At 41.3% G+C, this 12,507-nt stretch overlaps 1 protein-coding gene across 4 annotated transcripts in view; it reads right to left on the bottom strand.

The window, feature by feature from the left end:
• The window catches only part of ELF1 (E74 like ETS transcription factor 1), an 84,660-nt gene that overhangs the window by 71,696 nt on the left and 457 nt on the right, over nt 1-12,507 (bottom strand). For 2 of the 4 annotated variants that reach the window (XM_032680773.1, XM_032680771.1), the window contains exon 2: nt 7,733-7,804. The exons of 1 other annotated variant lie outside the window; for it this stretch is intronic. The gene's annotated coding sequence lies outside the window, so the exon portion shown is untranslated. Of the gene's footprint in view, nt 1-7,732; nt 7,805-11,947; nt 12,014-12,507 lie in introns of those variants that run through there. One more of the 4 variants, XM_032680775.1, reaches the window with a different exon arrangement.

Here is a 12,507-nt window from a genome sequence, read left to right as displayed (position 1 = left end):
AACTATTAAAGATGTTACTACACCAGTAGTCATAAACTTAGCCTTTGCTCTTTTCCTTTCTTACACACACACACACAGAAAAATCCAGAACCATTTGTAAACATGTTGTTCTGTGGTTTTTCTTTTTGATGTCGGAATGTTGTAATCCCCAATACAAGACAAAAAAAAAAATCAGGCATATGAATGAAGATAAATATATACCAAGTGAAACTATGTTGTAAATACACCCAGAAGGAAGATAAAACCAAGTATTGGGTGGGTTTTATATAGTTAGTGGTTTCTTAACTGGGACACTTTTTAGCTGACCGAGGAAGCCTCATTAAAAAGCTGTAACTGTATTTTTTCCTCTTCTCATTTTGTGAGTCACTCATTACATTTTTGGATGTTGCAACACATTCATGAATAATAAACAGATACTAGGAAGAAGAAGAAGAAAAAAAAACAACAGTGTTCACACTGGATTTTTTAATATCTGTATTTATCAGTATAAAAATCAAGAATGAAGCTGTAGAAGTTTCTATGCAAGAAATGCTATTAATCACAGACAAAGTATTTGGTACACCCAGAGACAAGCACACAGACACGCCAAAGTTAGAGCACGGTGGTGTTAGTGTTGCTGTTATTGTTTGGCCTTTATACTGAGCTAGAGGAGAGGGAAGGGGGGAGGGATCATAATGTTCCCCATCAAACCCTCTCCTGAGAGAGAACAACCAGGCACCGCCCTTAGCTAGACAGCTCTGGACCCAAAGCTGCACTTCTGCAGCTGCCTCTTTCTTTTTTTTTTTTTCTTAAATACTTTTCTTTTAAAGATTAGAGAGTTAGGTTGCGGAGGCTGCGCAGTCCCAGAAAGTCAGCCATGCTACAGGAAATTATTGTTGATATCTTAAAGAAGTACCAGGGAATTATTTATTCACATTTGTGTTTTAGACAATAACAAAAAGAGCTTCCAGTATTTGCACATGTTGGTGTGGTTGCTGCAAGGTTTTCCACTGCTCCAGTCAGATGAAAAACTGTTTGCTTCTATTTCCATTTTTGTTATCCTTTCAATCCTACCACCCTATGCAGGCCACACTGGCTACCTCACACACTTGTGCTGACTCCCTATATGGTTGCAGACCAAATACATGGAATTAAAGGAAATCTAGATAAACATCGTTTTTAGAAGAATGTTGAGCTAGAGTTCCACAAATATTTTAGATGCTTACGAGAATGCAACAGGGTATTTTTCTGCACTACTCAGGATGTGAACACAAAGAGAAGGAAAGCATGTTTATTACTGCTCTTCCAGTTGCTCTAATTAATGGAAAAAGATAAAAGTGGTAATTTGAAGAGGCAGGAGAAAGAAAATAAATTGTGCAAAAAAGTAAGCTCATCTGAATGAATCAATTTTTCATTGCAACTCACTCAGGTAGAGACCTGGCTATTAAAGAACAGTTAGCTAGAAACACAACCCGGTTACTTGCTTGTTCAGGAAATAATACTTTAAGTAACAGGCTTACCTATCCAAATACATGCTACATTAACCAATTGGTGAATACATAAATCATGGAGAAGAGAGGAAAAAATAAAAACCATAGGACACAAAAAGGAGGGGTATTGGGGAGGTTGGCACTGCAGGGAAGGTGAACTGGCTGCTGGAAGGCCAACATTTTGATCTCTCAGCCACATTTTGAGTCAGCAGCTTCCATCTCTATGCTCATCTTCAGCCAGACAAGCAGTCCTACCAGCAAATCCTGTAAGATTAAAATACTGTGGGTCACTCCAAGAAACCAACCCAGCACCTCTGCTATTGTCACTTGCCCATAAAAGTGAGGTACAGTAGTCAAACATATCCTAGAAGATTTCACTGAACGCAGGCAAGGAAGTTTGGTTCCAGAGAATTGGTGCTACTGTGATGTGTTTTCCAAAAGCCTCTCGGGAATCATCTTTCTTGGTTTTGTGGTTTAGGTAGCCCAAAACCAAAACTGGGAACCAGAGGCTAAGAAAACAAGAAGACGTTATGGCAGGCAGGGTTTCACAGATGTGATTTTCCTCCTGCTTTCTACTAACAGAGGTCATTCTGTTATTAATGGAAGGAGCTCTATTATCCTCAAGTAACCTGTCATGGAGACTCCATTCAAAGTACTATATTATGTTTATTATTTCAGTCTAATATTGTCCATTTAGCATTTCATTATAAATGTTTAACCCTATAATCAATTTTGTCCTGCATATACTGAGGGTCCATCAGCTTTAAAGATATGTGTGCTCTGGAAAACATCCCACTGCAGTGGACTGATTTCATATCCCTCTACCATCAAGGGACAGATACCTAATTTGAGGAACTGCTCACATTCTAGGATGGCAGCCTAAATTGAGAGTGTTTCATCCACTGCTTCTCTGTAACTAATTTTGTTTCTTGAACTTTTCCTTTTAATGCTCCCCCATTTTAGCAATATGCATTAGAAATGTTTTCCAGCTTTGCATATCAGACAAAAATATACCACTTGTGACTGTGGTCACAGAAGCCTTCCTGTGTGAGTAACTGAAGAGTAACATCAAACTAATTTAATTTCAGTATTCAGAATAACAATAATTAAAACAACTTTCCTTAAGACAGCAGTCAATGAGCTCACTCAGGAAGGGGACAGAGTAAAGAAAATTACTTTTTTTGGTTTTTTCCATTAATTGGTCCTCATCCTCGGGCCTGTTGGTTTTAGGATATGATCCCTTGCTGCTTTGCACAAGCTAGGAGCAGCTTACTCCCTGCTACTCTGTTTTATGACAAAATGGAACTCCTCTGCCCTAAACAAGCACCAATTTAATTCTTTTATTGCTAGTCATTACTTGCATGCAGCAGGCTGTCACTTCCCCAGAAGATCCCAAATAATCTACCTAAGGTATCCTGTGGTTCCAGGTGATTATAACAGGGTTAGATACATTATTTCTACTTACTTTCTGAAAATATACTAATTTCCCTTAAATATTAAAATATAATAAATTTCCCCTTTCTAGTCAAGTATATTACATTATCCAGTGAATGTTTTCAAAGCTACACAAGTATATCATTTGTGCACCATTGGGGCAAAAGTCAGATCTGGAGGTATAGGAATTTTGCAGCAAAATTACACAGCACATTGAAAAAATTCACTCGTAGCATTAAATGCTACAAAAACTAGCAACTAGCAACACCAGATAGCAAACAAGAAAAATGCTACTTGCATCATCAGAAAATGCACATTCGCACTTCTGTTGAAATGGCAGCTGGATACTATGCAGGGAGAAAACAGAGGAGAGAACACCACGCTTTGGGTACAAATCGTCAGGTACAATGCCCAAGGAACAATTCACATTTCTAGGCAGAAAAGAGCAGGCTGAAGATCTGATCTGAAGATCTGCAGGCCAGAGTTAATACAGCACAGAAGTGTTAATCTACACTGACAAAACAAAACAGAGGAATGGGGAAAACTGCATATAATTATTCAGTAGTTGTGTTGACACTCTTTAATTTTAAAACCACTGCCCCTTGTCCTGCCGCTGTCTGCCCGCACAAAAAGTCCCTCTCCCTCATTTTTATAAGCCCCCTTAAGGTACTGGGAAGCCATGATAAGATCTCCTTGGAGCTTTCTCTTCTCCCAGCTCTCTCAGCCTGTCTTCGTAGGAGAGGTGCCCCAGCCCTCTGATCTTTTTTGTGACCCTCCTCTGGACCTGCTCTAACAGGTCCATGTCTTTCTTTTGCTGAGGACCCCAGAGCTGGATGCAGCACTCCAGGTGGGATCTCGCACAGAGGGGAAGAATCATCTACTCTGAACACGTTCATACACACAATTTCTTGCACTGAGCAGAGCAGAAATACACTTCTGCTAGCTGTGCTTGCACAAGACCCGAGAAGATGACTACTTGTCATCCATTTATTTTCACTTTTATTAAACACCCAAAGACCTGAAATCCTTTGGGAAAAAAATCACTACTGAGATAAAATAGAGCTGGTGGCAGGGAGCTAATTCATATACTCTTTTTTCCCACGTCCCTGATGGGGCCTTATTGCCTCACTTTCCCCATAACTTTCTGCTTGGATCTGATCACTGGCACCAACGCCCAGCTAACAACAGCACGTGACTCCCCACAGAGTTGCTCAGGGCTTTCTGTACCTTCTTCCTTATTTGTAAAGCACAACAAAGTAAGCCCAGACTTAAAGGAACTGTCTAAAAGGAATTGGAAGATCTTGAGTTCTTGGTCACATCCAACTGGAAAAGCTCTGGTGCTTCACTGATGGCTACTGTTCACTTAGAAAATCTGATCATTAATTAGGTGAAAAAACTGCCTGTCAACAATTTCTGCTCTTCATCTCCTCAAAATACAATGTTCAAAGAACAAGGAAAAAAAAATTTAAGCTGTGAATACAGATAACTGCTCCTCAATGTTATTTGGTAGCAGCGTTCAGATTTCAGTCCATTGGTAGCAGCATCGGATTTGAGTCCATTTTCCTCACATTTAGTAAAATGTAACACTTTGTTTTTAAAAAGGTCACAAAAAATCCTTCACAAAACAAATGTCCACTAAGTTGGATGAGAGAAATGCAAATTTCTCACTACAGGTAATGAATTAAACTCAACATTCTGCTGTAGGCACTAACCCACTCCCCTCCCAAAAGAGCAAAATAATGATAAAAGTATCATTAAAGTAAATTTAATCTTAAAGACATGAAAACTATTTAACATAACAGATATGTCCTGGAAAATTTTCACAACAGGTCATTTGCAAAGAATATAAAAGTATATTTCTATCTCTCACCATCATAGCTGTAGTATATTTATGGTCAAAAGCCAGTTCACTCATTCATTAAAATATTACATCTGTAATGGTTGTAATGGTAACAGTTGAAAGCTGAATTTGAAAAATTCTTCATAATACTTTTACAAATCCTAAAGACCAAATCTGTTAACCCATGAAATTAATTCAACTAGGAAAACCTAAAAAAAACCATTTAGGTTTGTTTTAGGTGGCTCAAGATGAAGATTTCACTTGAAAAGTCATCCAATGAAAGACAGATGCACAGAGCACATGGATATGCAAATATGTAAGAAAAGAGCTCAGCACAACCTCAGTGGAGGTAAGCAGGTGCTGGGGGACCTGTTCTCTGCACAAAATGACGTGGTGGTATAATTTCCCTCTACAAGAAGGAAACATAAAAGTAAAATGCTGGCACAAGTCTGCCAGCACAAGGCTGGAGAAAGCCTTACAGTTCTATAGATCCCAGACACATCTCATTTCTAACATCTCCACTAACACATCACTAATTTCTTCAACACTTCCCCCAGCAGCTTCTCAGTTCAGTCACCAGAACCTGCCACAGCTTTGCCACCTATGCTCCTCAGTCCATTTTGAGGGAAATAAATCTATTATTTTAACCAGGTAAGGTAAGCAAAATAATTTTGGCAGAAACAGAAGGGTTCCTGTGTTCAGCTGGCAGGTTGGGGGGCAGTAAATGCAGGCAGAAGAGGAATGACAAGCTGCTGGGGAGCGAGTGATGAAGAAGACGGCAACCATCACAGCTATGGACTATGCTCTAGAGATTCATTGTTCCTTAGACAACACATTACTATTATAACATAATTGGATGTTGGATTCAAAAACAAGAAGGCTGGATCAGTCAGTATTCCTACAGCAGTACATGAACACTAACTACTGTCACCATCCTTTTTCTGACTAGTCTCGCTGTCCTCTTAGCCACAATACCACTTGTCCTGTCATTTATCTTAAAAAATACCAAATCCCATGATGCAGGGTAACATAACCTACTCAACTCTTCAGCAGTTTAAAGTGGTGACAAAGTCTGCTCTTTCAGTTTCCCTCAAAACAAACATATCTGCTGTAATTCTCTTGATAAATGTCAGACCTTGAAAACAACAGACTGCAATTTCTCCTTGAACTTCTCTTAACAAAATTAAACAGCACAGAACAGATGCCAGGATGCTGTTCAATTCCACCCTTGCCTGAAAAAGGTCTCTGAAGGTCTGCAACAAGTTGCAGAATCCTACAACTTTCCACCAGCAGTTCCACTGCTCCACCACCAGCTCATGCCCTTTCCCCAAAGAGCCCAAACACACCCCAAAAGCAATTAAATTAATTCTGGGGAGTGGCAAAATTACATCTTCAGTGGCCACAGATGTGCTGGATTAGGGACCACATGGAAAGTTTGTACATACACAGCAGGTACAGAGTAATACACTCAATAAAAACACCTAACTCTTGACTATCATGATTATAGCTACATTTGGCAGTGGTGAAGGAGAAACCAAACCTGACAAACATAACAGTCTTACTACTATTTCCAGCCTTTGTTAATTTGGTTGTCTGGGTGCATAACTGTCACACACACACACACACAATTTGTGCTATTAAGCATACAAACAGTAAGCAATATAGCTCAACCATTTAATAGTATTATGTTCAAATTTGCTATGCCCCTAAAAGGGATGTTAGCCACTTAACAATGCTGAAAACTTTAATCTCAGCCTCAAACATTGTTTCACCTCACAGCCAGGAAGGGACTCAAACTCACTAAATATTACAAACAGTAAAATGTCACAAAGTGGCAATCTATAACTCATGACTGCAAACCAAGTTTTATCCAACTACTGAAACATCAAAATAGAATTCTAACTTACTGTTGGTTCTTTGATTTTGCCGCTTTTTGAGAAGAAATTTATTAAATAATCTAACTAGAGCCCTTAAAAACTGAAAAGATCCAATCTGATTTGTACTTCATTATCAAGTTGTATCCTGTATGTCCTCGAAATCAATAGTGCATTATCATTAACTCCAATGCATGTAGCAACAGGCATACAGGCCAAACCCTTGAAGGCTGTACTGTCTTTATCTTCTCAAACATGCACATCTCAGTAGGGCAGATGAGGAAACTGTATTTAAAAATCATGTTTGAGAGCAGTGCTTTAGTGCTTATGTATTTCCAAGTCAGCAGAAACACTCATGTTTTCAAGATCCTGATTTACAAGAACTTGGTCTCAACTTCCAGTTTTCCTCAATGAGAAAACTTACAGTAAACTCATCTTATATAAAAAAATGCAATTTGTTACCTTAAAACATTCCTAGGATATTTTAAAGTGTGAATCAAAAAGTCAAATCAAAACCACTGTGTGAAATACTGAACATCAGAATTTTGATACTATTTACCCTAAAGTAGGTGCAATAAAATAAATTTTCTACAGAAAGAAATACTTCTACACTTAGAGTATATTTGTTCTAGTCCAGCTGCCAAAGGAAAAAATGTGTCTGTTTGTTATATTAAAAAGAATGAACTATGGAATTATAAAACATCATCTCATAGCCATCTAGGCTGAAGTGCAATTCCCAGGCCAAATTAAACCTTCAGCTTTACTGCAAAGCTGCCTGAAAAGGAGAATTGCAGGTAATGCTTCAACTTGATTCAAGCAGTCAGTCATGTTTCAAGTTACAAAATGATTTCACCACCATAACTTTTGTTTTAGTGACTGCCAGGGGTACTAAGCTGCCAAGCCATACACACACATTCTGTCTCTGTCCGCTTGTACAGGAGATCTGGCAGCAGGAGGGGCGTGCCTGAAGGACAGAGAGGTGGTTAAGGGGAGAGCACTGAGCAGCTGACCTCTGAACAGTGAGCAACATCCTTGCCTGTTTAATGGCAGGGAAAATTTTTTCAGCCCTGAATATAACTGACAGCATCCTGAACAAAGAAAGATGAAACACCAACCTGGGAATACGAGGGGACTCTGTAAATGAGGATCCGATATTCTGTCTCCAGCTGCCACCAGATGTTGAAGCTCTGGAGGAAAGTACACAATAATTAATCATAATCCCAGAAGTCAAATTAGGCACCAAGAAAAAATGGTCCTCCTGACCCAAGAGAAAACCATTCAGGTTCTGAAGCATGATATTTTACTCTAATTTTGCCAAAGCAGCAACACGTGCTACAATACACAGAAGGCACTGGGTTTTCAATCTAGGGAAGAATGCAGGTGAATGGAGCACAGTTCTTCCCCTTTCCACGCACACTGGAAATGTCCCCCACCAAAGCATGCCAAAGCACATCTTCGAGAAGAAAACCCCATCTCACTTTAAACACTCCCACCAACAGCAAATCCACTACAATGCCCTCATGGCTACTTATTATTTCAAGGTACAACATATCTAACTTCATCTCTCGGACACTGGATGGTCAAGTAAATATCATGTATTTTCCTTATACAAGTGTATGATATATACAGGCATCATTTCCTCTCTCAGATGCACAATCTAAAATTGTGAAGACTGGTCTCCAAACCCTGGATCACTTTTGTCACTTTACTCTTACTAATATTTCACATCCTTCCTCACGTGAGAGCAGCAAAACCAGACATGGAATTCCTGTGATCTTACTAATGCCACGTACTTTTCTACTTCTGTGCAATATTTATATTGCTATACAGCCAAGGGCTACACTGCAGTTGCAAAACTGCAATGAAAATTCCTGTTGAGATGATTGTCCACACAAATTCTTAAATCTTCTTTTAAATTACCAGTTTGAAGACAGTCGACTATCCTGCTGGTGTAAGCACAGTCCTGGTTCCTTTGTATGTGGCTGCATGAAAAATGCCTTCTGATGGATACCGAACATTTAAAAAAATTATTTGGAGTACAGCATGCTAATAACTTGCTCCGTATGTGCACAAACCTGTATGTAATGTACTGGTAACAATGTGGTATCATCACAAAAGCTGTGAATATATTGATATTAACCAGCCTTACACCAAGATCCAGCCCCTGGGGAACCCTACAAGAAACAGCTGCACTCCCATAGAAAAAAGGCACACCTAAGTTCTTCTCTAAACTAAGAAGGATTTATGAAGCAACTTTGCCAATGTTTGTGGTATTTATTCCACAGTGACTCCATGGCACTGTTTTAAACTCACACTTCACTGCAGATTTAATAGATATATCAGGGACACAATATAGGGTGAGTCTGCTACAATAGAACAGTTGATGAATAGCTTAGGAATTTGGGAGATGTGGTTTTTTACAATTCAAAACACTGGGAAGCAACTTGCTCTAGTTCTACTGTAAACTGGTCTTTAACAATCACTAAGTCATTCTGAAAGATTCAGAATGAGTAAGCTCCGGCTTGTCATTTATTTCAGAGGCGCCATTTTAAAGTTTTTAATTTTTCAGCCCAGAAAACAACAATGAATAATGTGAGTAAGGGAAGGCATTCATACCATTAACCAAAGAGGTTTAGGTTCCATTCTCTAACAAAAAAAAAAAAAAAAATTAAAAAATCAGAATCAACTGGCTGACAGTGGATCAGGTAACCTATCAAATAATATCGTAATTCAGCACTGTATTTCCATGTACATAAACATACACACAGTATTGATGAAGCTTGTAGCATCGCCTGTTAGGCAGCTGCTGAACACTTCCAAAGCAATATGCTGCTTCCAGCTGCTTGTAACTTGGCCAGACTTTGACTGTTTGGGTTGAAATTTTCCAAGCTGAATGTCTGCCTCAGGCTAAATTTTGTTCCATGTGCTGTAAAGGTTACCTCTGAGTGAGGGGTGCAGAAAGAGGCAGACTGTGATTACAAGAACTCAGCTGAAACACTTAAGCTGTTTTCAGAAGAAGAACACGGAAAATGCTATATGTTCAATGTATCTCTGGCAAACTTTAAAGGCTGTAGCACCTTTCCAGTTCCTGGTGACAGATCTGACATGAGGGGTGGGGCCCATATATTGCTGCCCCCATGAAAAGTCCACCTGCATTTGGTCAAACATACAAAGACAAATTGCACTGTGTGCATTTTCAGTAGGTGTTTGCTAGGCCATGTTCACATTCTTCTCAAATCCTCATGCTGATCAGACAACGTAGGCCTTCCCCACAGCCATAAGCAACTTCTCCCCCAGAGCTGGTGCAGGACAAGGCTGCAGCTGAAAGGGAAGAGCAGGAGGCTCCAGGCTTTCCACATCAGGCTGGAGGCCACAATAGCACCAGGTACTTGAGACATGAGCAAGTACAGCAACACAGACCACAGCCATGACCTATCACCACTGGTTATTCTCAGCAGAGTCCTGGGTGTTACACTACAAATCCAGCTGACAAAGGATGGTGACACACACACACTATCCTAAGCTGCCTATCTGCTTTTTGGCACTTTTCCTAAGGGAAAGAAAACCTAGGAAATTACAGAACGCAGTATTAAAAACATGACAAAGACAGGAGAATTTGGGAATTATTAGAATTAAGTGGTCTACGGTAACTAAAAATGTCTCCTAGTGCTAATACGCATGGAGATCAATCTCTAATTGCAACTGACCTGGTCACATTTTTTTCCCCACTGAAGCTTTGCGATAATTAACAGACAAATTCCTCTTTTTGCCCTTGTTCTCTAGAGCATCACCACACATTTTAAATCCCAGAGGAAATTATTTCTTCTCTCTCAGGTTCTGTTATGGGTCTCATAACTACAATGATCTGTAAGATAAAGGATACTGCTATCCATGTTTTTTTAATATGAGAAATTAAGATACGAAAAGACTAAAGCAAAAAGTTACAGACATGGAGCGAGCAATTCTGACACCCAAAACTTGTATTTTAAACACACTTAGACCTACAAACATCTTCTATATGTCAAGAGCAAACAACCGCTCACTTCTGTTCCAGATGGATAAGTTCAGCCTAACTGTGAAGCAGATCCCAGGGACTTAGGCCAGGCTCCGAGAAAATCCAACAGCATATGGGTGACAACCTTTATATTGAAATCCTTTGGCAAAGGCAGGGGTGGCAAAATCCAAATCTCCAGCTGTCTCAGGCATGAAGCTGCATCTCCCTCCACATATCATTGTTTGCCTCATTCATGTTACCTGTTCTCACTGCTGCCCAGCCAGAGAGCCGCTACACCTTGGAGGTTCACCTCTGGTTCATCACCCAAGCCAGCCAGGAAGGACGTGGTGTATCCCGTCACAACCGACACCATCATCGTGCGCAGGCCCGCGGCAGCCAGATGAGCCTGGCTTTTTTACAATTCCTGAGTACTTCCCTTTGCAAACTTAGCACCGACGACGTAGGGCTGGGCCGGGCAGGGCGGAGAGGTAATAAATGTATAGAATAGTGTATAGAGATCAGCGACATCCACTGGGTGGCAGACGTTTCACGTCCAGAGACATACACATACAGAGGTATACAAACGGAAGCTCCTAAATACTGGGCTTGTTCCCTGTCTCAGAAGCAGCAACTGAACAGGCAGGGTAAAAAAAAAAAATTAAATTAAAAATCTCACAGAGCAAGGTTAACATATTCTGCCTCCATTTTAACACCAGCTTCTTGTCCACAGTGCTGAGGCATTGGAACTGTTCTGGCACTCAAGGGCCAGGGTTGTGCAGACTCATGGTGCCCCACATCTCTTCTGTAGGTGGGTACCCTCATGCAAGGTGACAGGGACCTTGTGAGTCTTCAGAGTCTCTGCTGCCCTAATTAACGAGTAATGCCTACAGAGGCCAAGCCTCTCAACTCTTCCTCAATTTAACAAACTCGGGGGGGGGTGGCGGGGGGAGAGGGAGGAATTGTTTTGGACTAACAGCTGTAAATGTGTCCACGTGTTTTAAAGCTAAGTTTTAAAGTTCAAAGAAACATAAAAAGCTAGTATTTTCCACGTATTTCCACTTAGCATCTAAACAGAACCATTTCAGAAGTTGCTTAGATGTTTCTGCAGAAGAGGCTGTGAACCAAATTTCAACCCAGTGCATATTTTTATAACCAAGCTGTAAACTACATAAAAACTACACTTATAATGGAAATGCTGACAAATGCATAACTCCTGCAGCTAGCTATGACAGTCTGACCACAAGCCCTCCTTCAGGAAAAAGCAACGTTACCTCCCCACATCCTTTTGCAGGCAGCTCGACAGCAAGCTGGGGTGGAGGGTGGTATGTACAGGTACCTCTGCCTTATCCTTGTACGATGGATCGAGGCAACTTCTTACAACCCGTGTTTCCCACATGTTGAATGAGCCACCTCCTGTTTTTGCCATAAACAACCGGAGGGCCTCTTACAGCCATGACTCACTCCGCAGGCTTCTCCTCCACCCCTGTGCGTGACTGTAGCAAACAGGCTGCCAGCTGCAGCCGGTGAATTAACAGGACTTTTTTCGCAGAACTGTGGGGAGATCAGTCACACAGGGCGGGGGGCGCGGAGGTGTGGAATACCAGCCCGGGGTGAGTTGTATTTGTGGGGGAAGCAGCAGAGGAGACGATCCGGGGCCAGCGTCTCGGGGACGCCCGTGCGCGACCGTGTCGTGCCCGTCCCCCCGCCCCGGGACGGCGCCTCTTGGCTCCCCCCCCCGCCCCCCTTCCCCGTCGCGGCTGCCCCACGACGGCCGGGAGGGAGGGAGATAGGGCGGGGAGGGAGATAGGCAGGGAGAGAAGGAGGGAGGGTAGGGCGGCGGCGCCGGGGTCAGCGGGGAGAAGGGGGAGGCGAAGCCGTCACGCAGCGACAGCCCTC

This window comes from Chiroxiphia lanceolata, chromosome 2 (assembly GCF_009829145.1).
Source record: "Chiroxiphia lanceolata isolate bChiLan1 chromosome 2, bChiLan1.pri, whole genome shotgun sequence".
Taxonomy (NCBI): domain Eukaryota; kingdom Metazoa; phylum Chordata; class Aves; order Passeriformes; family Pipridae; genus Chiroxiphia; species Chiroxiphia lanceolata.
Note: the sequence above shows the minus strand (reverse complement) of the source record. Positions and strands in the feature narration are given on the sequence as shown.